The sequence below is a fragment of the Syngnathus scovelli genome, chromosome 1 (genome assembly GCF_024217435.2).
Source record: "Syngnathus scovelli strain Florida chromosome 1, RoL_Ssco_1.2, whole genome shotgun sequence".
Taxonomy (NCBI): Eukaryota; Metazoa; Chordata; class Actinopteri; order Syngnathiformes; family Syngnathidae; genus Syngnathus; species Syngnathus scovelli.
The window spans coordinates 18429998-18453334 of NC_090847.1; the positions used below are offsets into that span (position 1 = coordinate 18429998).

At 39.8% G+C, this 23337-nt stretch overlaps 1 long non-coding RNA gene across 1 annotated transcript in view; it reads right to left on the bottom strand.

The window, feature by feature from the left end:
* Positions 1-751: 751 nt before the first annotated feature.
* The window catches only part of LOC125988548 (uncharacterized), a 59347-nt gene continuing 36761 nt past the window's right edge, over positions 752-23337 (bottom strand). The window contains exon 3 of the long non-coding RNA XR_007488402.2: positions 752-1274. This is a non-coding gene — a long non-coding RNA (uncharacterized lncRNA). The remainder of the gene's footprint in view (positions 1275-23337) is intronic.

The window sequence follows — 23337 nt, forward strand, 5'->3', positions numbered from 1 at the left end:
AATATGTAATTGTTACTCGCGACACTGTGTACCACCTACTTTAACATGCAGATTCCTCCAGTGGCTAAACATGAGTTATACATCTACTCACCAAGGCAGTGGTTCTATTTCAAGACCTCTCAGTTATTCATGCATCCATGAAGATCCAATTACCACCAATGCAGTGCCTACTTCCTATCTGACAATTACATTTGTTAGACTCAGAGTTTTTCTCCATGAACAAAAAATTATCAATTAAGGCGATTGATCAGGATGTTTATAACCAATTAAACAGAAGTCAAGGTTGCAGATTGGGTTGAAATGAAAGTGATGCTTCAGGATGAGAAGGATCAATTTAGTGGTCCAGATCGCATATTGCATATTTACATTTTATCGATGCGTAAGCATGGACAAAAATTAATATGGTAACTGCTACACAATATCAGTCGTGTGAGCTATGAAATAGAATGTATGAGGCATAGGCATAGTGTAAGTGGTGTTAACATGGAGTATTGCGTGTATTGACAAATAACCATTCAGCCTGCATAGTCTTAGCAGCCATAGGTTAATTACTGGACAATCTATCTTTGTTGGAGTAGAAAATGTGTATGACATTTTGTCACATTTTAAAAAATAATCTAGCATGGGTGATATGCAAATAGTGCAGGTATAGATTTATATTTTTCCATTCACCCCGATTTAGCATTCGAAGTAGAGCACTGCTTCCCAATGATTGAACATATTTTCATTAGCAACACGGCTTCTTTCTAGCAGGTTCATTCTTTCAAATCAAAAGACCTCAATTCATTGTTAAACTACACAAGGACCTGAATCGGAAGCAATTAAATTCCAAAGTGTAATATCATACATTTATTGTTGGGTTGAAAATGTTTCCTCTTTTTATCTTCATGTTGATGATCACAAAAGTGCTGCACTCACCCTGCCCTACACCCCCGCCTCCTTCGTCCTGTCTCCCTCCATTTTTGAAAGGCTTTTAGCTATTCCATTCTTTCTCCGGGATGGCCTCACATACTCATTTCATTTCTCATTTACAGACTGATAATCAGAATGTCATTACTGTGTTCGCACTGGGCCACAGTAGGGGTAATTGAGCAGCATAAAAAGGCATTTGAAAGAGGGATGAATAATAGGACTGGAGATGTGGGTGGCTGAGTGGCAGGGTGGACCAGGGCCTTCTCTCAGGTGTTTGGCTTCAATGGAGTGGCATCCACCCTGGCGTTAATGGTTTGCCACGGCTGCTTCAAGCTCATTTTTCAGCTTCGGCACATCTGAAGCTGAAAAGGCAGCAACAGTCATTTGGAAATAAGAGAGAAAATCAATAGAACGGTTTTTGAAGGTCAAATCAGGCATCAACAATCACTTTGCTTCATACAACACCTGTAGATTAAGATGCAATGGCAGATGATTTTGTCCTTGATGGCGGTGCTTTTATGACAAGTCCCTCTCACTACATCTATACACTGAGCACGTCCATTCAAGTAGAGGTTAAGCCCATTTCTCACTGGGGTGCTACAAAGACTTTATCTCTCATAACGACTCCATTAGAGCTGTCTATGTGTCTCTCCTTCAAAGTGACTTCTTAATTAATCACTGGGTCAATGAGTTTTTAACTGTTGTCTGTCTTCTTGTGTCATAAACAATGCACTATATCACACTCTGAAAAATGCCAAAATTAAAAATCGCAGTGGAATAAAACAAACATTGCTTTCGCAATGGCTTTCTAGTAAGTTAACGCATCAGTTGTAACAGTAGAGCTGAAATTTAATTATCAGCCTATTTCAAGCAGAACTCACCGAATAAGGACAGTGACTTATCTCAATGGTATGTTCACATAGCTGAGGTCTCATGATGCAGTGACCGAAGGACAATGATGTGTCTAAATTGTGCATCCACAGAGCTCAAGAGTCCCTCAGTGCAATGAGCTAATTAGATGTGCAGAGTCATCGGCCCAACAGCGACAATTGCTTTCCTCAACGCAGAAGAGCATGGATAATGACCCTCAGATGTTAAACTGTACACATTGTGGTTGACACCATTTCACGTCTTACGCCATTGATACAACCTCACAAGACGGTGAATTTGCGGGTCGACTTCATCCTTACACTCACTTCAGTTCACAAACAGAGTGGCAAGCTAGGAAAATATATGAAAATTCATGCTTAGATGGTCGCGGTGAAAAAGGCTAATGGGAGCTCTCGTACTATCTGATGTTATTTGTTTAGTTGTCCGTTCCTCTCCACCAGCCACTGATTTTAGCATGGCAGGTTGGCACAGGACCAGGTCTGTTTTGGCCGTGGTGGTACATTTCCATCTCATTCATCACATAAAGACAGATAATCAGAAAGTCATTACAGTAGCTTGACACCAGTGCTTGCCCCAGGAAGACAGAGTAATTGAGTGCCACAGAAGGGGAGAGCGCAGACTGAGCCAAGGCTAGGTGGTAATGAATGTGCGAATTCTACATAAGGGTGATAGGGGTGAGATAACAAAGACATGGATGTCCAGAAAGGGAAAATGACACTTGCGAAAGAAACAAATTATTTGGGTTTGTGGATTAAGACAATTTCAAATTTAGTGACAAGGACAGTTTAATGTAGCAAAAGGGTGCACGATTTTCCTACCAGTCTTTTACAACCAAGATGAAGATCTAAATGACCATAAAATGGGAGGGAATGCCAAGTTTTACCATGGTGGGGTTTCGGCAATGACAAAAAGAGGCACTTTGCAAAATGCAAGGTAACATTTAAGGTAATTCTGGGAAGAAAAGACAAATGAGGTTTCCACAGAATACCAGCAGATTACAGATTACCTAATTTTGCGAACAAATCAAATCAAACGTCAAAGCAAAGCTTCAGATGTACATGGGTCATTCCAGAGTTGGAGGACATTTTCTGTTCTGCATTATCCCATTTCAAATAATTCATGCACAAAATACAAAACATGCATTTACAGTCGACGTCCCAAAACGAAATGTAACTGTACACATACACTAACACAATATAGGATAATAATAACACGCACACAATGCACACTTTCACATTCTTTTAATCTAAATCTTAATCACTTCAACCACTTCTCTGAATTTCTATTCATTCAAATGAGGTTCATTAAGTTGTACTTTGTGATTATCAGCAGCAATTATAAAACGTGCACTTTTTTCACATCCCTTTTGTAAGCTTTTCCCAGTTCATTAACGCAGGTTAAAATGTGAGATTAAGTCACTTCTTGAGCAGTTGTTGCATTTGTCTGATGAGCTAAAAATAAAGTTGGAATAAATTCAAAATTGGGCGGCACGGTGGTGAACTGGTTACCCTGTCCGCCTCACAGTTCAGAGGTTGTGGATTTGATTCCCAGTATTTATCTGTCTGAACAGTGTGTTAACTCTAACAATCAAAGATGGGCACTTTACTAAATTTTGTTGTTATGTCCTCTTCATGATCAATTTGATACCATAGGGATGTTATCTTGCATGGAGTGCCAAAGCAGCCCTTGTGTATCTGGTATTGACCAGGAATGTATTGTCTCCAATCATTTACAAATACAGTTTTTTTTTTAAAAATCCTAAAATATGATTTAAAGGTATTTTTTTTATATGTTTGTATTCAGTTTTTATTTACGTCCCAACCTCAATAGTATTGGTACTGGGCTATCTAAAATAATTGACATTAATACAAAGAAGCGGAACCAAAATATTTGACACACAATACCAACTCACCATAAAGCAAAATTACTATGTCCTCTTTACAGTTGCTTCTTTCCCCCCTTCTACATTTTCAACAAGTCAAGTGAAGAGGTGCTTTGAGGAGGGAAGGATCGTGTTTTTTGGTATTAGTAAAGGGCTTCTCAGCTTTAGCAATGCGCTCAGTACAGTTCATTGTAGTCGTGGCCCTCAATGATTATTTATTTCTTATGTGAACAAGTGTGTTTCTTTGAAAACATCTTGTTGTTTTTTTAATGGAAGATGCTTTGTCTCAAAATGACAAGGCAGGTTTGAGTTTCATAGTCTCATTAACAAGCTGGACATCACATATTAAAAAGGCAGGTGTGGTACCGATCCACGTCTGGGGACCACCCCTTGAAAAGTCTCGAGTCTTCTGCTGTAAAGGTTCTTGAATCCCTTTGTTTCTTTTCATGTGTCTGTGTGCTCACGCTTGTCTATATAAGCGCATTATTTCCAATCCCAGTGAAATGCAGCATTAAATTTAAACAAGGCAAACCCTTTAATGATAAGATGGCATTTATGTGCGCATAAATCATTACAACCTACTTTTGTGCCGCACAGGTTGCAGGCCTTGTAGAAAAAAAACTTCAACTTAGTTGGACAGAAACCAACAAAAACGATTCAGGCGCAAGCAAGACCTGTGTGATGACGAGACACCCACTGTGTGTAATAGAATTCTAGAGACATAGCGGGTGTCTACCTCATTATGATTCACAGCTAAGCCCCGAATTGTGAGTCTTCCACATGTTCAGTATTGGTCATGTCAATACATGCCCAAATGTTTTATATTGAAATAAAGGATGTTGGGAGACACCTTCTTTTTGCATATTCTCTGTGACTGTGTGTGTGTGCGTGCGTGCGCGTGTGTGCGTGCGTGCGCGAGTGAGCGAGAGATGAAAAACAAATCCCAGCTGGGGTCTCACGACAGCATATTTGACAGATCCCCAGTTATATATTTTGTTGTATAATCACCAAACAGTCCCTGTTGGTTGCATGGACAACAGGAAATGTTTCAGTGCCCCCCTGCTGTTTTAGTCAAAGTCCTCGCACTTCTCTCTGACATTTCATGGAAATGGCTTCCTGACATTTGATTCTCAGCTTTAGTAAGTCTGTCTGCATCCTGTTATATTTTTGCTCAAAGATGTCATGTTATGTCTTTTTAAGTATCCCAATTTGTTTACTAAACCTATTTTCATAAATAAGACAAAAACATAAAGGAAATAAATAAAGAAATGGCAAAATATCAATATGAATTAGCGGAGGTTTTTACAGTTTTAAAACTAAATGCAGGCATTGAAAATAATTTCAGTAATACCGTCTCACCTAAATATGAATACTAACTTTGCGTGATTGACACTTTGAATAAATCGCCGTGGTGCTTTAATCTCAACTAATATAATATGCATCATTTGAAGTGATGTCATATACATGAATTGATGTGTACATGAATGCAAGATTGATTTTTGCTCAGTGGGTGTGTGTTCGAACAAACGGCTGAGAGAAACTATCTTTATTTACCAATAATCAAATCACACTGCAGGACGGTTTGATTTAAAGCACATATTATTTTGACCTGTTTCAAACAGTTTATTTTGTTGTTATCATGTCACAGTTCCGGACTGGATAACTCTATCTATCTATCTATCTATCTATCTATCTATCTATCTATCTATCTATCTATCTATCTATCTATCTATCTATCTATCTATCTATCTATCTATCTATCTATCTATCTATCTATCTATCTATCTATCTATCTATCTATCTATATACATATATACGTATATATATATATATATACGTATATACATATATACGTATATATATATATATATATATACGTATATATATATATACGTATATATATATATATATATATACATATATATATATACATATATATATATATATATATATATATATATATATATATATATATATATATATATATATATATATATATATATATATATATATATATATATATATATATATAAAATAATCATACATATGATTGCACATGTATTTGGTAGAATTGTGTCGGTGGAAGGAAGTCTTTGAAGTATTTTCCCCACTGATTCATGTCCTGACTTGAGGTCAGAAGTATCATACCACCATCCATTATACACAGTGTTGGTGGTGCATTGCTTATCCCTCCTGAGTGGTGGAATGGTGGACCAGAATTTCTTCATAGCCACCTGGAAATCCAGCTCCACGGTCTCGCCAAACTCCTCCCATGACTGTGTTTTTGCCATCAGCATTCTCTTGAGTTCCACGAGGAAAACCAACTCGACAGGACTCGTTCTTGAGCTTGACGGCACCCGATAACCTATGTCCACCGATGTGTTTGGGGGTTGCCGCCATTACAGGCACTGTCAATTTTATGGCCAAAGTGCCAGCTGGCCATTTCAACAATGGGGATACGGGATGTTGTCCACTTACAGTCAATGAGCCCTGCCTCCCCTGAGATGTGGGCAAAGTCCTGCCAGAGTCGTGAGTTGCTACTCCTTTTTAAAGGAGATTCTGACACACATTCTCAGCAGATTTTCCTAATACATTTGGGTCCTAACGGTCAGAATGGCATCTTCCCCACCATCAAAGCCAACAAACCACAAGGTAGTGATTTGTTGACAGCTTGCCCCTCTGTTCACCCAAGGGTCCAAGACATGCAGCCACAAATCCAAAGACACAACCACAAAGTCAATCATTGGGCTGCAGTCTTGAGTGTCCTGGTGCCAAGTGCACATTTGTAAAGTTTAACATTAATGGGTAAGTAGTCTGAACTGCTATTTGATGCATAAACCCAAGCAACAGTTACTACCCGTCCCCCACCTAAAAGCGGGAGAGGCTACCATCTCCACCGGGGTGAGTCCCAAAGTACAGTTATCGAGCTGGGGGGCTATAAATATGCCCACACCGGTTTAGCAACTCTCGTCATGGGCATCTCCAGGAATAGAGTCCAACCTCAAGAGAACTGGAACCAGAGCCCAAACTATGTGCCAAGGTGAGCCTGATTGTCTATTTGGAACTTCTGAACCTTCTCCACCAGCTCAGGTTCTTTCCCTACTAGACTTGTAATATTCCACGTTCATAGAGACATAACTTCTGTAGCCTGGCATCAGACCACCAAGGTACCTTGCCTTCCCTGACAGACAGCCGATTAAAAAAATGTCATTCAAGTCTAATCATGACTACCTTTTTTGAAAGTAAGTCATTTATATCGCTTACGTATTCATAAGTATAAAAGTTTAAATGATTCATACTGTAATCATTTTCCTTTGCGAGCAAGCCAATGAAATTATCCCAAATCATAGCTTCCCAAGGCAAAAGTTCTAAGCTTTCCAAATTCACCCCAAAGTTGCCAAAAAAGCTCTGATGGTTGCCTGCAACCAGCCTTGTGTCAGTCAAACTGCCAGTAATGGACATTCGCTTCAACACATTCAAAGAACAAGCACTCTGGCTTTGGCAAAAGCAGTGGCCACCTGGACTCATTTTTGAACAAGAGTGGATATGGTAGCTTGGAAAATTACCTTCTGAATAAATGGCTCGGTTCTGCATTGGTTTTCCCTTTCTAACATATCTGCTGTGCGCCAAAATAAAATCATGGGTTAACAATTCATCTTAACAAAATGCATATCTATTTATCCACCCCGTGTGCAGATTAATCTTGTGTATATCATGGGCAGTGGGAGCCTATCCCAGCTAACACAGGATAGGAGGCAGGATAAGATGGACTCATCGCCAGTCAATCAAACAGACAATTAATCACACTCCCAATAACACCTACAAACACTCTAAAGTCTTCAGTGAGCCTAACCAACATGTTTTTGGCCTGTGCGATCTGGTGAGAAAACGTCGAAAATCAATGGACCATTACATAAAGCTCATAAAATACCCTCAAAAGTTTCACTGACAGATAAATTATTCAAACGGTGCTGACAAAACATGTTAGCTCAAGATTGACAGCATTCCACAGTCAAACATTTTGCAACATAAAATGTTGCCAATCTTCATACTCAACTGTGGATGTTAAGGTTCCTTCAAAAATTCAGAATTCATAAAGTTAAGCATTGTGCTTTACAGCCCAGCATCTGTACTTCATCTCCAGTGAAGTACAGCATTTTATTGTGATAACTGACATTCAAGTGGTGTCTTGTGCAACCCACACAAGCACGGGGGGGAGTGGGGGGGCATGCAAACTCCACACAGGAAGGCGCGAGCCGAAATCCAACCTACGACCTCTGCACTATATTCTTATAGTATAAAATAGTTTCCAATTCACATTTCAATAGAATTCTGTGTACAGTGTACAATGTACGTGTGTAATATTTTTGTGCCAACTGATCTTTTTTTTTCTCTACAAAATTAAATAACTGAATGAACATCTGCCAAGGCCGGTGATTCCATAATTTTTGCCAGGGGTTGTATAGTTTGAGGTCACATATTTTTATTTTGTGACCACAAATGAGCATTTTGTGAGCATGTTATATATTATTGTCATCATTTTGTGACCAGAAATATTAAATACATTTATAAATATTATGAATTTCCTGTTTGGGGCTCCATAAACTCCATAATCTCCTATTTTGTGCAAAATCTGTCTTTATTTCAGGAATAGAACCATATTAGAACTTTTTTTTTTTCTTGTGTGGGGAAACCAATATGTCTTGCCATAATTACAAAATTAAGCGCATTAGAATTGTACAACTTCAGATATTATAACAGTGGTGCCTTGAATTAAACCTACAATTCAGTTTGTGGAAAGGCCATGACTCTGTTCCATGCTTCTCCAAATATTTTGAATAAGGAAAGTAGCACTCTATAATTTTTGTTCTTCTTTTGGCTGCTCCCAAATCACTCTGTCCTGTGTGTCTTTCTCTGTCACACCAACCACCTGCATGTTTTCCTGCACCACATCCATAAACCTCCTCTTTGGCCTTCCTCTTTCTCCTCCTGCTTGGTGGCTCGATCCTCAGCACCTTTCTCCCAGGTCCCTCCTCAGCACGTCTAAAACATCTCAATCTCACCTCAGGTCATTTCGTTCTCCCGCTAAAGTTTTGGCCTTCACCACTCTGTCTATAAAACGTCTCTTTGTTACGTTGTCTGATGTGGCACATCCTGATTTATGCTTATGAGTTGACCTTCACTTTCTTCTATCACGATGGCCATGTCCGCATTTGTCCTAAGTGAAGCTCCGCGCTATGAGCGCTCATTGCCACTATCGCACGGCGGTGCATTTTTCCTTCATGCTTGGCAGTCATGTCACCCCTCTCGCTCTGCTGGCCGGCTGATGCGCCCTCCATGCTAGACCCCGAAGGCACGCGTCACCAATTCGGAACCGCAATGCTAATCTGCGCTGATCACGACCAACTGTCCCATGTTACACGCTGACTAAGGCGTGTGTATTGACGGCGTACGCCGGTCATTCTTAGCAATTTTGTCGGCTTTGAGACACCCAAGCCTGCCACCTGATTCCCGTTAGCCTGATCCGCTCTGCACCAATACGCCTGGCTGGTTGTCTGCCTTGACACACGCACGCCTACCACCTGATTCCCGTTTGCCTGATATGCTGGCATTCCAGTCTCCCTTTTCCCCTTTTCGCATTCCCTAAATAAACAGCCCGTGTTGCATATGGTTGTCCTGCCTCGTTTGTGAAAGGCTGGCTGCTGCGCATATGGCTCAGAGATACGCCCTGCGCTATCAGCGTGTATTTAAACGCCATTCTCCCGTCACTTATAAACCCGCGAAGTACTGCATTCGGGAAAGGTGAAGCGTGAAGTAGCGAGGGATGTTTCTAATCTCTTTATGTCATAAATAAGGATTCCATTTGAATCCATTTTAGAGCTCACATGCCCTTTCCTGACAGAGTTGTAGTCTCAGTAAAAAAGGGGTGTTACATAATGGGAGCAACACAAAGAGACAGACAAAGTATGTGTAAGACAAAGGGAATGAGGTCGAAAGATATATTGCGGAGGCAAATCGAGAAGTGTAATGGCGAAGCTGTCTCTCTCAGCTCTGGGACCGGGTCATGTCAGTCTGATCTCATTATCCAGCACTTAGTCCTCGAACAAACAGCCAGTGGCCTCCTTACTTCCCTTCATCTCTCCATCTCTCCCTCACTTCATCCTTTCCTAACAACTAGCGCTGCTCATGTCCTAACAACTCGTTTGGCTCACTTACTGTCTAATGACTGCCACTCCTTATAGCATGCGTTTCAAATCCCATTTATCTCCACTATTGTAGGCTCACATTCAGACCGTTCTTTATCTAATGCCCTGAGAGAGCGCAGTGGAGAGCGAGAGAAAGTGGAAGAGTGAGAGTAGACGAGTCGGTTAGCTAAAGGAAGATGCTGGGATGGCAGCAAGAGACCTTCGCTCTTTTATTCGTCACAAAGGTAATATCACTCCCAGGTGCATCAATCAATCCCGTATCCTCAAAATAGTTCATTTCCTTCCTCACTTTATTTAGTGCGAGATCACATGAACCAGGAGGTATTTCTCTATTCTTTGCTTCCAAGTCATCCACTTTCACGTTTCTCCTTCACTCCGTTCCCTGTCCCCGTTTCCTCTCCGTCTTTGTCCTGAGCGTTAATGTGTTTGATGGAGGTCTTTCACCCGGCAAGCACCATTACAGTCATTTCCTCCTTAATGTGAATGAAGGCAATCCATTATTTATCTCAGACTTGCTCATTACTCCCGAGTCCATACCCACCTAAACTTTCACAGACACTCATCCAAATGGTTTTATTCTTGCCACAGTAGTTCATATTGGTGTGCATCACATGGTGGTTGCATGTAATGGTGAAGTTTTTCATCAGAGATTGTGACTAGCTAAGAAGGTCAATAAGTCAAATGAAATGACCAGTTTCAGATTTCTCAGAAATGTTTGTCTTTCATTTATAGAGTAGTCAAATATGCAAGTTATACTGTTAAGGCTGTGCAAGATAAAAAATCTTTGTTTAGAGTAATGTGTTCATTCACAGTCATTTGGAGCGCTTTTAGCTATGCATAGTGAGTTGTTTTTGTTTGTTTTTGTTTTTTAACCTTTATGTCTTGAAATACTAAATAAAAATAAAATGTTAACTGTCAGCCATTTGATCAGCTATTGTTTCATACCCCACTTTGGATTAGCATTGTAGTGCTCCCAAAAGGCTGACAGTGTTCATGGTGTTCGTCAAAGTTGTTACCAAGTTTTATGAAGTCGGGCGCTTACAGCACAATTTCATGTAGAAACCAGTGCTCTTTTGTTGCCTTTTTTGTTGGAATGCCCCATGAACATTCTGACCTCCCCCCGAACTCGACGAGTTATTCTGCCTCGTCTGAATTAAGACCACTTTTTCACAACCATTTTTAAACCAAGGCATATTAGATTTGAAAAATGTCCTGGCACCCAACCAGATAAAAATGTCAACAAAAAGAGTGAATACTGACACAGGGACCTCATTTTAATTTACTCCTATGTTGACCAACTGGACCTGTTAATTAACGAAGACAAAGATGATATAATCGGATAGAAGTAAAATGGAAAATTGAGTCTATTTTAACTGACCACACTCAAGCCTAACTATTTCCAAACCTGTTCCATTTCAAAAATCTGTGAAAAATAAACTCTAAAGTTGGCCAAAAGATCGAAAAAAAACTTCAACAAAATGTGACAATCCAAAGAAATTCAAGAACAGATAAAAAAGAAAAACAATCTCTGTCAATTTGGAAAGGGTGACAGAAATGACCTAAAAAGCAAGTGGCTACTCTTGCAGAATGTCACGAAGGAACCCAAAACAATATCAATGGAATTGTAGGCCTCTCTCACCTGTTTAAGTCAGTAAGTTTTGGGACAAACTCAGTGAAATTGGATAATTTTGCAAAGACCACTAATGATGGTTTTACACTGTAAAAAATAATTTGTGTAAGATTTACAGCATCATAGCGTGCATGCTCGAGCACCCTAACTCCGATTGGGAATCACTGGTTGACCCCCTAAATAGACCCCGAAATTATGATCCCTAAACAAGCTTATACAATTTAAAACTCATATGACATTTCCCACTTATCGTGCTAAGTCAACTCTTTTTATATTTACCTTTTTATATCTACCTTTTAGCCATGTTAAAATGCTGATTCCTCAGCCACAATTTTCCTCCATTCACTCATCTTGGAGCATTCAAAATGACCACTGTAGGTACCACATCTACTCGGGTGTTCAAATCCGTTAGGGGTTCTAACACTTGCTAACTTTTTTGATGACGTCACGGTATATGAATTGCTGGAAGGACAGTATAGTGACGTTTAAGATATTTTGCAAAATGGGATTGTAGTTCAAACATGGACGATTTTTGAGAAGAAAACTTCTAAAGATGTCACACAATTGTCACTCTTTGAACGCACCTCGAGTCTTCTGACAAACGTGTGTGAGTACATTATTCCAAATCCCACCACATAAGCATATCAGTGATGGCATGCCAAAAATAATACTTGTCAACCACAGAACTAGAAAATAAATTAGATTTATGACACATTTGTTGGTTGTTCAGTACAATATAAGTCAAAAACAAGTATTATAAAGTGTACTACAGAAAAAAAGAGTATGACAATTGGAAAGTGAGTTGTTTGACACTATTGCAAAGTGACTTCACAACAACCTTCAACCTCCACTTCAGGAATTATTTCAAACTCTGCGCCTTCTAATTGTCATTAGTCAATGATAAGGCCTCATTTTATACTATATATTTTATGAGCTTTATCAAAACAAAATATGCTAAACTGAGATTTCCTGTAAGTACAGAAATACACATGTAGAGCAGTGTATGGCATCAACTCATTAGGGGGGCACACACATTGAGGGTTTTGTTGTTTTCGCAAAGGAGCACCTCAGCAAAGTAACATTGCAGCATTCAGTCTCAGATTCCATAATGTGGTCCATGCTGGCTAATTTCGATAAAAGTAACAGAGACATTTATTTCATTGATGCAATCTAAACTGCTGGGTTCTCGGAAGCAGAGTGACGTCTACCCTGAAGTAGCACTTAAACCTGGTTTGAACTGTTATAGAACCAACTGTGAACTGCACTGCAACAGGAAACTTGTCCTCACAACCATGCATCACAGATGAGTCACAATAACTTTGCTCTATGTATGTCTATAATGGGAGAGGTCCATTTATGGAGGAAGTTAATAGCCGTTTAGGATGTCAGCTTCACTCCAATATATTTTCAGATTTCCCGGAGTAGCTGCGATTATGGAGAGTAATTCCATGCCAAATAAAGCTGCTACATTACAAGACATATATCTATATTTGCAGACAGGAAAATCAATAACTTCAGTGATGGAAATAAGTCATCAGGATAGGGCAGAATGGGTGCAGCCATGCATAATGATGGTGGTGATGGTGGTCGGGGGGGTAACCGTTGCAATCATGCAAAAATGTCAATTAACTTTTTAAAAATGCTTTTAAAAGCTTTTAAGAATGTTTTTACTTCATCATAAAAAAGAGCCCACGTGACATTGTTTGGAACAACACTATATAACCATTGCTACTTGCCACATTTTGGACAAGGATCCATCTCCTTACACTTACCATTATATCTACCAAGCGCAAGAACAATCCCCAACCCTTCACACCCTACACATCACCCATCTCAATGCTTGCAAAGATGCAGCCACACCTGATCCTCCCACTGTTACTTAAACGTGACATGTGCAGTAGCAGAGTTCCACAAAGCATTGTACCAACACACAAGCACGCAAGAACACGAACACACTCACACACACACGCACACACACACACACACACATACACAATCCGTCCTGTCAGGACAGCCTCAGTCACAGTCTCTACCCCTGTCTGGTGCTGAGGTGCACGCACACAGCAAATTAATCCCTATGCACATAGTGCTCGTGTCAAAAGTAGTATGCTGGGTAGATATTTTGGTGACATTTGAGAAAGACAGACACACTGTTGAAAGCCATAATAGTCAGAAATAACATACCGGGAGGGAATAATGGAGAGCGGCAGGCATAATCAATGGAGAGATTTAAGGAAGAAGAAAAAGAGGATAAAACATGCAGGCTAATGAAGGGTAAACGAAAGGACACAAATAAAGAAGCTAATGAGACAGATGCATCAACCTACTATGACCTTTCCCTCTTTATCTAATCATGCATGCCTTAATGTTTTTTTTTTAAATACACTACTGCCAAACATAATAGTTTTGCTGTTGTTCAAAGCCCCGACACACACACATACACATACACACACACTAACATGCACACACACATGCATGTTCACACCCACTAACATACACGAGCACGCTACTGGAAAACAATTACAACTGGAAAGCAGAACCATTTGCTCTTGACCTTCAGAATAAAAGCATGCACTTTTTGGCCCAAATTTAGTTTACTGTGACTGCTAAAAAAACACTATTTAGCCAAATAAAGTGTAGTAAAACTGATACTATACTGGAGTGCTTTTTAATTTCAAGGTATGCCTTTTGTCAGGTTTTTATGATGTTGCCTGAACTTGCCTGATGAGTGGGAGACTTGTTATTGCCTTAACAGTTATTTAAGCGCACGTGTGTGTGTGTGTGTATAACTGTATGTAATATATATATATATATATATATATATATATATATATATATATATATATATATATATATATATATATATATATATATATATATATATATATATATATATATATATTACATACATTTTCTGTACCGCTTGTCCCCCACACAGTTCAGAGGGTGCAGGTACGATTCCACCTCCAGCCCTCCCTGTGTGGAGTTTGCATGTTCTCCCCATGCCTGCATGGGTTCAGTCCAGGCAGTCCGGTTTCCTCCCACATCCCAAAAACATGCATGGTAGGCTGATTGAGCTCTCCAAATTTGCCGTAGGTGTGAGTGGGAGTGCGGATGGTTGTTCGTTTATGTGTGCCCTGCGATTGGCGGGCAACCGGTTCATGGTGTCCCCTGCCTACTGCCCGATGGCTGCTGGGATAGGCTCCAGCACGCCCGCAACCCCCGTGAGGACAAGCAGTATAGAAAATGGATGGATTGATGGATGGATCCTCTTCCCCTACGCAGCCATTGGTATCTATGGTAAATAAATCATCACAAGTCTGCCAATCTATTAGACTCAGGCATCCTAAGAGTACAATGCTGCCTTAAAATACAAATGTAACTTGTACAAAATGTAACAACAAATAGCATTAATTGCTTTAAGGCTTAAAGCATTGCTCTATTGTGTATTCCTAAAACTTCCAGATCCAAAGTGACAAACTGGTGATCGCCAACCAACCTCACATAGTGGTGGTGGATAAACATCAGAGGACAGTTGTGATATCGGTAGAAAAAGGAACACAAGAAGCTGGAGAAATATTAAAGGCTGAAGGAAGATTTACAGAAAATGTGGCAACAAGACCTATTTCAAACACATACTATGAGTTTTCCCCTTCATTTGGACCAGACAACAGACCAGCACATTCACGGGCAAATCTTGAGCCATTTACTTCATTCAGTTGATACAAGAGTTATGGCCAAAACCCCTCGTGGCTGCTTCACCATGAAAATGCACAGCACATAAAGACCGTACCTAACTGTTTCTGGTAGAGACGAACACTGCAGTAAGCTTCCTATATTTACCCACTGTTCCCTTTCCCAAACTCAAAGGAGATTATCAAAAAGACCTCCTTTAAAAATGTGGAACAACATCAAAATGGTAGTGATGACGAAGCTGTGGAGAATCTTGAAAGAATCTTTCAAGGAGTGCATGAAGGCTTGTAAACTGTGTTCGACACCAGAGAAAGTACTTTTAAGGAAAATTATATGTAGTTTAGAGTTTAGATTTGATACACATCTTTTGTAACTCAGGTCCTCAATTTATTATTTTAGTACATACAACACACTTTTAGAAAAAAAATATAAAATACCAATTGACTCAATCCAGGTACAGAATGTGTCTGACAGTGTGTACTTTTGTAATGCTCACATGCTGTTGCTTTCACTGCATTCTGCGTCAACAATCAATAAACTAACATTCAAAGAACTACACAGAAAAAAAAAGAAAATTATACAATAGGTCGTTTCTTTTTCTCAGAAGTATTTCTTAATTATTCAGTACTAAAAAATCTGTCTATCTATCTGACTGTCTATCTGTCTATCCCTCTTTTCGTCTATCCCTCTATCTGTCGGTCTGTCCATCTATTCGTATATCTAACCATCTATCAAGACCTAAACATTGTGTGTAAACAAACTGGAATTTAAAAAGTAAAGAAAATCAATAAAACACTTTAAATTATTTTAAATAATATAATCTTTATGCAAATATTTACTAGAATTTCCTTGTATACAAAATATAGATTTTTTTTCACAGTAATTCATAAAGCCAACAATGACGAGGAAGGAAGCAAGAAAAACGTTGACTCACGGGTATTTAGTGTTGAGCTAAACGGATGGAGTAATACCAAGAGAAGGATGTATATGATTGTCCCAGGAGATGCAATGGCCTTAATTATGCTGGTGTGGCTCATCAGTCTCAATGCTGGCCTATGCGCTGCGTGTCATTTGGCCTTGTAGAGAAGAATTATACATTACGGCAGTGTTAGTCTGCAGAATTAGTCTGACAGATTAATGGCAGAACATTGACTGAACACATTGGCATCCCACAGGGACATGACTACCCAGGGATTCCTGCTCTGACCAATATACAATTGATGTAGTGAGAAGCACAGCAAAACGAGAACGAGGAGAAAGATGTCCTCTCGGCTCGATTTTCACAGTTACTGGAAGACATGTACCTGTTAAATTATACTTGCCTAAAATTATTTGAGCCCCAAAGGTTGCAATAAGGCTAAAACTAAAGAAAAAATATATAAACACAGAGAAAGAAGAAAGAATTGGGAAAGAAGGAAATAGAGATAATGAGAAAAGATGGGGTAATGTAAAAAGGTGAAGAGAAGGGCTGAAGAGAGGCAAGCAAGTCATGCAGGGACTTGCTAATTGGAACAACAGCAGCAGTGCTCTATTCCTATGTGACTAATTCTATGCCAGAAAGTATTGTTGGTGACATCCCACAATAAGTGTAATTCTTCCTAGCTACAGATGTTAAGGATGCTGTCAAAAACCCTGGAGAGGTAGCACTTCATGACTTTATCATGGCCCTGTGGAATATGCACTTGACAGAAAAGAAAAATGCTCAAAAATTGGAACAAATGAAGTGTATATCAGTGAGATGGTTCTGTTTTTCGTCTCCAAAACTTTCATCGAAATAATGAAGACTGAATATTTCCACACATTCACCATGTATTGACAGCCTTATTCCAAAATATTTTTTTCATCCCATAATAAACACAAACATATTTCATTTATTTGTGAGCACATTAATAATAATAAAAATGAAAATATACATATACCGTATTGGCCCGAATATAAGACGACCCTGATTATAACACTCAAGTTTGAAAACATTTTTATACATAAGATAATTACAGTACATCTGAAACAAATGATAACAATATATTCGAGGGAAAAAGCATGTTACTTTGCCTCATTCAAATCATGCAAAAACTATCTTATCACATCTTAATATCTGAACATTTAAATATGTAAACTAAAGTGCAATCACATTTGTAAACGAATGGCTTCTGGTTTTAGAAATGTAAATAAACCAATCTACTGTGATAAAACAACAAACTTGCAATAACTGCATTAACCATCAAGGTGAAGTCTGACTGTAACTGTAGTCTTGAAACAAATCTGAATAAAGATTTTTTATTTCTTCTTCGTGCTACCGCTATTCTTATTTTTATTCTTCGTGACAGGCTTTCACTTTTGCTTGGGGAGTTAAGTTCAGCATTCGCTTTAAAGATATCTGGCGTTGTGAATGGATATAATGTCTAGACCCCGAATGTAAGACAATCCTCACTTTTTCAGTCATATTTCAATGCAAAAAACTCCATCTTATATTCGAGCCAATACGGTATTTAAAAAAATATTATATATTACGTATTAACATCTTTTACTCAATACTTTTGACACAACATTTTGCAGAAATTACAACCTCAAGTCTTTTTGGTTAAAATGGCAACAGCTTGGCACACCTACTGTATTCTTTGGCTAGTTTCACCTTTCCTTTTTGCCGCACCTCTGAAGTTCCATCAGGTGAGATGGGGTTGCTGGTGCAAACCATTTTCAGATGTCTCCAGAGATGTTTAGTCGTTTTCTAATCTGGACACTAGCTGGGCCACTCAAGGTTATTCATAGACTTGCCACACCTTTGCTACCTCTATTGTGTGCTTGGGCTCATTGTCCTGCTGAAAGATTTACCGTTGCCCTACAGGGGTCACCAACTCCGGTACTCAAGAGCGCCAATCCAGCCTGTTTTAGATGTATCCCCACTGCAACACATCAGCCTTAATAGAGCTTGCTGATGAGCTGATGATTTGAATCAGGTGTGTTGTAGTAGGGCTGCACCTAAAACAGGCTGGATTGGCGCCCTTAAGGACCGGAGTTGGTGACCCCTGTCACAGAGCTATCAAGTGAGCTCTGGAGCCAAATAAATCCATGCTTTGCGGCACAGGCTGCGGTTCAGCACTGTCCTGAGGCTGTATCCCCTTATTGCGATCAGCCTCTCCAATTTCACTGAATTGCATCACACTGAGATCAGGTGACCATAGTAACAAGTTGTGTGAGGTGGGTAATCGCAAGTTTAATGGCATGACCTTGAGGGCCTGACCCTCTCTGGTCGGCGAGCTGCAAGGGGTGAGGGCTACACCCTGACCCATGGCAGCCCCCTTTAGTCCACCATCTCTGTCTCCCCTCTCAGGCACCTCGCTCATCCTCGGTCACTGCGGGTTCTTGCGCCTTTGCCTGGTGTATGGGGGGGGGTCCTCTGGATCTCCTGGGGGTCACTCACTTTCTCCGCAAGATAAGTTCTGAATAACTCAGGGGTGTCCAAACTTTTTGCATGGAGGGCCAGATTTGATAAAGTGAAGGGGCCCGGGGGCCAATAGTTTTTTCTGACATTTTGTAACTACAAATATTTAATGCAAATACACACTGTTATGAAACAAATTTCATTGTCTCAATTGTCTTTATTTTTTAAATGAAAAAAAATAACCAAATATAAGCCACTCAGGCAGATGTGAACAACTCTAAAAACACAAATTCTGCCTTTCATTCATATCTGAAGAGTCAGAAGAATCGCTGTGGTGATGCCAGTTCAGCTTGGAGCTGCTTCACTTTATCAGCGGTCACTCCCTGTTAGCTTGTCGTATGTGTTAGCATGTCCAGTCTGATAGTGTGCCTTTAGGTTGAAATCCTTAAACAAGGCAACCGTCTCTTTAGAAATTAGACAAACACAATTGCCTTGATTTTCAGTGAAGAAGTATTGTAATTCCCATTTCTCTTGAAAGCGACGTCCCTCAATGTCAACTTTCCTGTTTTCTTTGCAATCGGCATGGCAGAAATGAGCTGAGAGGGGTGGTGCTGCTACCTTTTGGTATTAGGAGAAATTACAGTTTCAAGTTTCATGATTTTTTTTTTTTTTATTCAGTTTGACAGTGCAGGCAGGCCATAAACAATACAAATAAGACCAAAGGACTTTGGAATAACTCCCTGGAATAAATGATTTAACTGCCAGAGATGTGTCATATTGTTGTTTCAATGTATGCGCCCATGTTATTTAAAATGAAATAATTGGCTACCACAGCCCATCAAATGAGTACTTCAGACTTTCAAGAGAATCAGATTGACCCACTTAGTTTTCCACAAGCCCATGGAAATGTTGTGTCCCACTTGTGTTTATCCTATCTATGATACAATATGATTCCACTGAGAGCAAACATCATTCTCTTAGATCGATTCCCTGCTTTCAGATTGTTTTCATATCAGTATGAACGCAAAATGCAAAAAGCTTGCAATTAAAGGGTAACTTAATCTCATACAAGACATTATCTCTGCATTTGCCTGACAGCCATACCTGTCCTCTTGACAAAGGCTAGCTTTCCATCAGGTGTCAATGGTGTTGATGTGAGGGAGCTCTGATCTAAGTAAGTATTAATGAAGATGGAGATACAGGAGGATGGGAGGGGAGGGAGTTATGTCTGATCAGTTAGTGCTGTGCGGCCCTCTGGGGTGAAGGAAGCCTGCGTCTCTGTGTTTTAGAGGATTTGGTTATCTATTATGTATGGAGGATTAGGCTCTTTCGCGTTGCACTGGTAAGGATATCAGATCCTTGATAGCCCCGACTGCCAGACTCCACACTTGTTTTGCAGATTTAAGGCCGCACACATTTACTCACCCTGCTCCCAAAGTCCTGTTTAACCTTGAAGACAGAGGTCCTGCTAACGATCAGTGGGAACACTGCTTGTGGTCTCCGATGCATAACTCTTGGCTCAGGTTGCCATGGACAGTACTATGGGCTATGCACAGAGATACAAACACACAAACAGCTATTATGCTGTGCAACCATGAAACAACTGAAAATCTCAAAATTAAGCCAAAATTGGGAACAATTAGGCATTTTTCCTCCCTGTGTAATGCGGCTAGTTAGTGTAACGAGGTGTTAGGTGTGTTTGGGGATTAGGTGTATTAAATGAGGTATTTTCACTCTCATATGTTCAACATGGCACCTTATGGCAAAGAACTCTCTGAGGATCTAAAAAAAGAATTATTGCTCTACATAAAGATGGCCTAGGCTATAAGAACATATCCAACACCTTGAAACTGAGCTGTAGCACGGTGGCTAACATCATACAGCGGTTTAAGAGGACAAGTTCCATTCAAAACAGGCTTCGCCATGGACGACCAAAGAAGTTGAGTCCGCGCGCTCAGCATTATATTCAGAGGTTGGCTTTGGAAAACAGGCGTATGAGTGCTGCCAGCATTGCTGTAGAGGTTGAAGGGGTGGGGGGTCAGTCTGTCAGTGCTCAGACCATACGCCGCACACTGCATTCAATTGGTCTGCATGTCTGTCGTCCCAGGAAAAAGCCTCGTCCAAAAATGATGGACAAGGAAGCTCGCAAAAGGTTTGCTGTAGACAAGGAGACTAAGGATATGGGTTACTGGAACCATGTCCTGTGGTCTGATGAGACCAACATAAACATATTTGGTTCAGATGCTGTCCAGTGTGTGTGGCGCCACCCAGGTGAAAAGTGCAAAGACAAGTGTGTCTTGCCTACAGTCAAGCATGGTGGTGGGAGCGTCATGGTCTGGGGCTGTATGAGTGCTGCTGGCACTGGAGAGCTACAGTTCATTGAGGGAACAATGAATGCCAACATGTACTGTGGAATACTGAAGCAGAGCATGATCCCCTCCCTCCGTAAACTGGGCCGCGGAGCAGTATTCCAACACGATAACGACCCCAGACACACCTCCAAGACGACCACTGCCTTCCTAAAGAAGCTAAGGGTGAAGGTGATGGAGTGACCAAGCATGTCCCCAGACCTAAACCCTATTGAACATCTGTGGGGCATCCTCAAACGGAAGGTGGAGGAGTGCAAGGTCTCCAACATCCACCAGGTCCGTGATGTCATCATGGAAGAGTGGAAGAGGATTCCAGCGGCGACCTGTGAAGCTCTGGTGAACTCCATGCCTAAAAGTGTTACGGTGGTGCTGGGAAATAATTGTGGCCACACAAAATAATGACATTTGGGTCCAATTTTGACATTTTCTTTGACATTTGACATGTACTCACTTTTGTTGCCAGCATTTTACACATTCATTGTTGTATTTTGAGTTACTTTGAAGTAACAATAAATTTACTTTGTTATCCAAGCTCCACAGTGACTCCTTAACATTGGATTAAAGTGTCATTTCTTCAGTGTTGTCCCATGACAAGATATAATTAAAACATTGCAGAAATGAGAGGGGTGTACTCACTTTTGTGAGATACTGTACGTATTTAGCAAAACACTTGCACTTACACATATGCATTCACATTGGCATCGTAAGATGCATCTACTAATCAAAAGCTCACAATTGGCATGTTTCAACTGCATACAAATATTAATAAAAGATATGGTGCCCTGTCTGGCTATGCTCCTGTAACCTCTTACAATTGAAAGGCAAGGCTCATGAGATATGAAAAAGAAAACCCAGACAAAGAATGAGAGAAGAGGGAAAAAGGGAAAGTGAATAGAAAAAGAGAAAGCAGCAGTGTAAAAAGCCTTTGTGATGTCATACTGAATATGTCTCAGATGAGAAGGCCTATAATCCATCAAGATCTGTTTTCTTATTAAATTTTTCAGGAAAATCTCTCCTCACAAAATATGGCTCACTGTCCCCTTTGATATAATGCATAAATAGATATGAGAACAGAAGCTAAGTGAAAGACAAAGTAAGCTTTATGGAATTACATATTTAAACACACTAAAGGGGACATGGGAGTTTGACTACTACTGTCGGTTGATACCCGTGACAAGTTAATAGGTTGTTGCGAAGAATGCATGCCGTTTCCCTTACCTGTTCCAAACTACAGTGATACTCCGCAATTCCTGAGGTGAATTTCTGCTATGTAGAGAGTGTCTGGTAGTAGTCATGGCAACTTTCTTTCACTTTGAACAATATCATCAATAATGATTTAAAAGGCACATTAATCCACAAGGATTGTACTGTCAGTGCTCCAAATGGGGAAATGCTGCGTCAGTGCGTCAGGCAGTTGAGATGGAAAAACGTTACAGCTATGAATGGGTTTATGAATGGGTGAATGTGAGGCTTTCTAAAACACTTTGAAACCGTGGTGTCGATAAAAGCACTATATAAATGCACTCTATTTGCCAGTTACCATTTACTATTCTTATGCTGTAAGATAAATACAGCATGATACGCTGACACCCCAAAAAAATCTGCAAAACAGGGAGGCCGCAAAAGATGCAGCGAGGAAACGCTGTATAATGAAAAACAAGAAACGTTGAATGGTGAAATGATTATCCTCAATTATTAAAATAAATATATTTTAAAACTCTGATACTATTACAATCATCAACCACTGGGTTGGTTCATAGATCATTGTTCTCGCACTGAAATGAGTTAACTGCTGAGCTCTGTCTCTCTTTTATTAACTTTGATACAAAGCCAAAATAACAGCACCAACTGAAGTACCTAACCAGTCCCCCAAAAAGATTCTGAGTGGATTCTAGCTGAGGCCTACATGGAGACTGTTGAACAAGTCCACTGTGCAGTCTTAAAGATATATATATATATATTATGTTTTTATGTACCAATTAATTCCACACTTGTCTGAATTAAAAAGGAATAAGAGAGCATTTTGTTTTATTGTTCTTTTAATATAAAGTTCTTCACTCTCAACTATTACTTCCATGTTTGCATTACATCTAATTGCTAGCAGGTATAAATATTAAAAGCACAAAGAATATTTGAATACGTTCTGATTTTGAATATGAGGATCAGGGGAAATTCTGTCATTTGCTCAAACAAATCTACAGTCCACCGTCAAACATTTAACCACAAAAAACTACACGACTAAAACCTATCATAAAAGTGCTAAACGAATCAAATAAACATGAACATTGAAGTTACAACAATAGCTTAGTCCAATCTACCCACAGTCCTTTGCAATTTCTCTGTATTTCCAGTAATCGTCCTAATCTAATTTT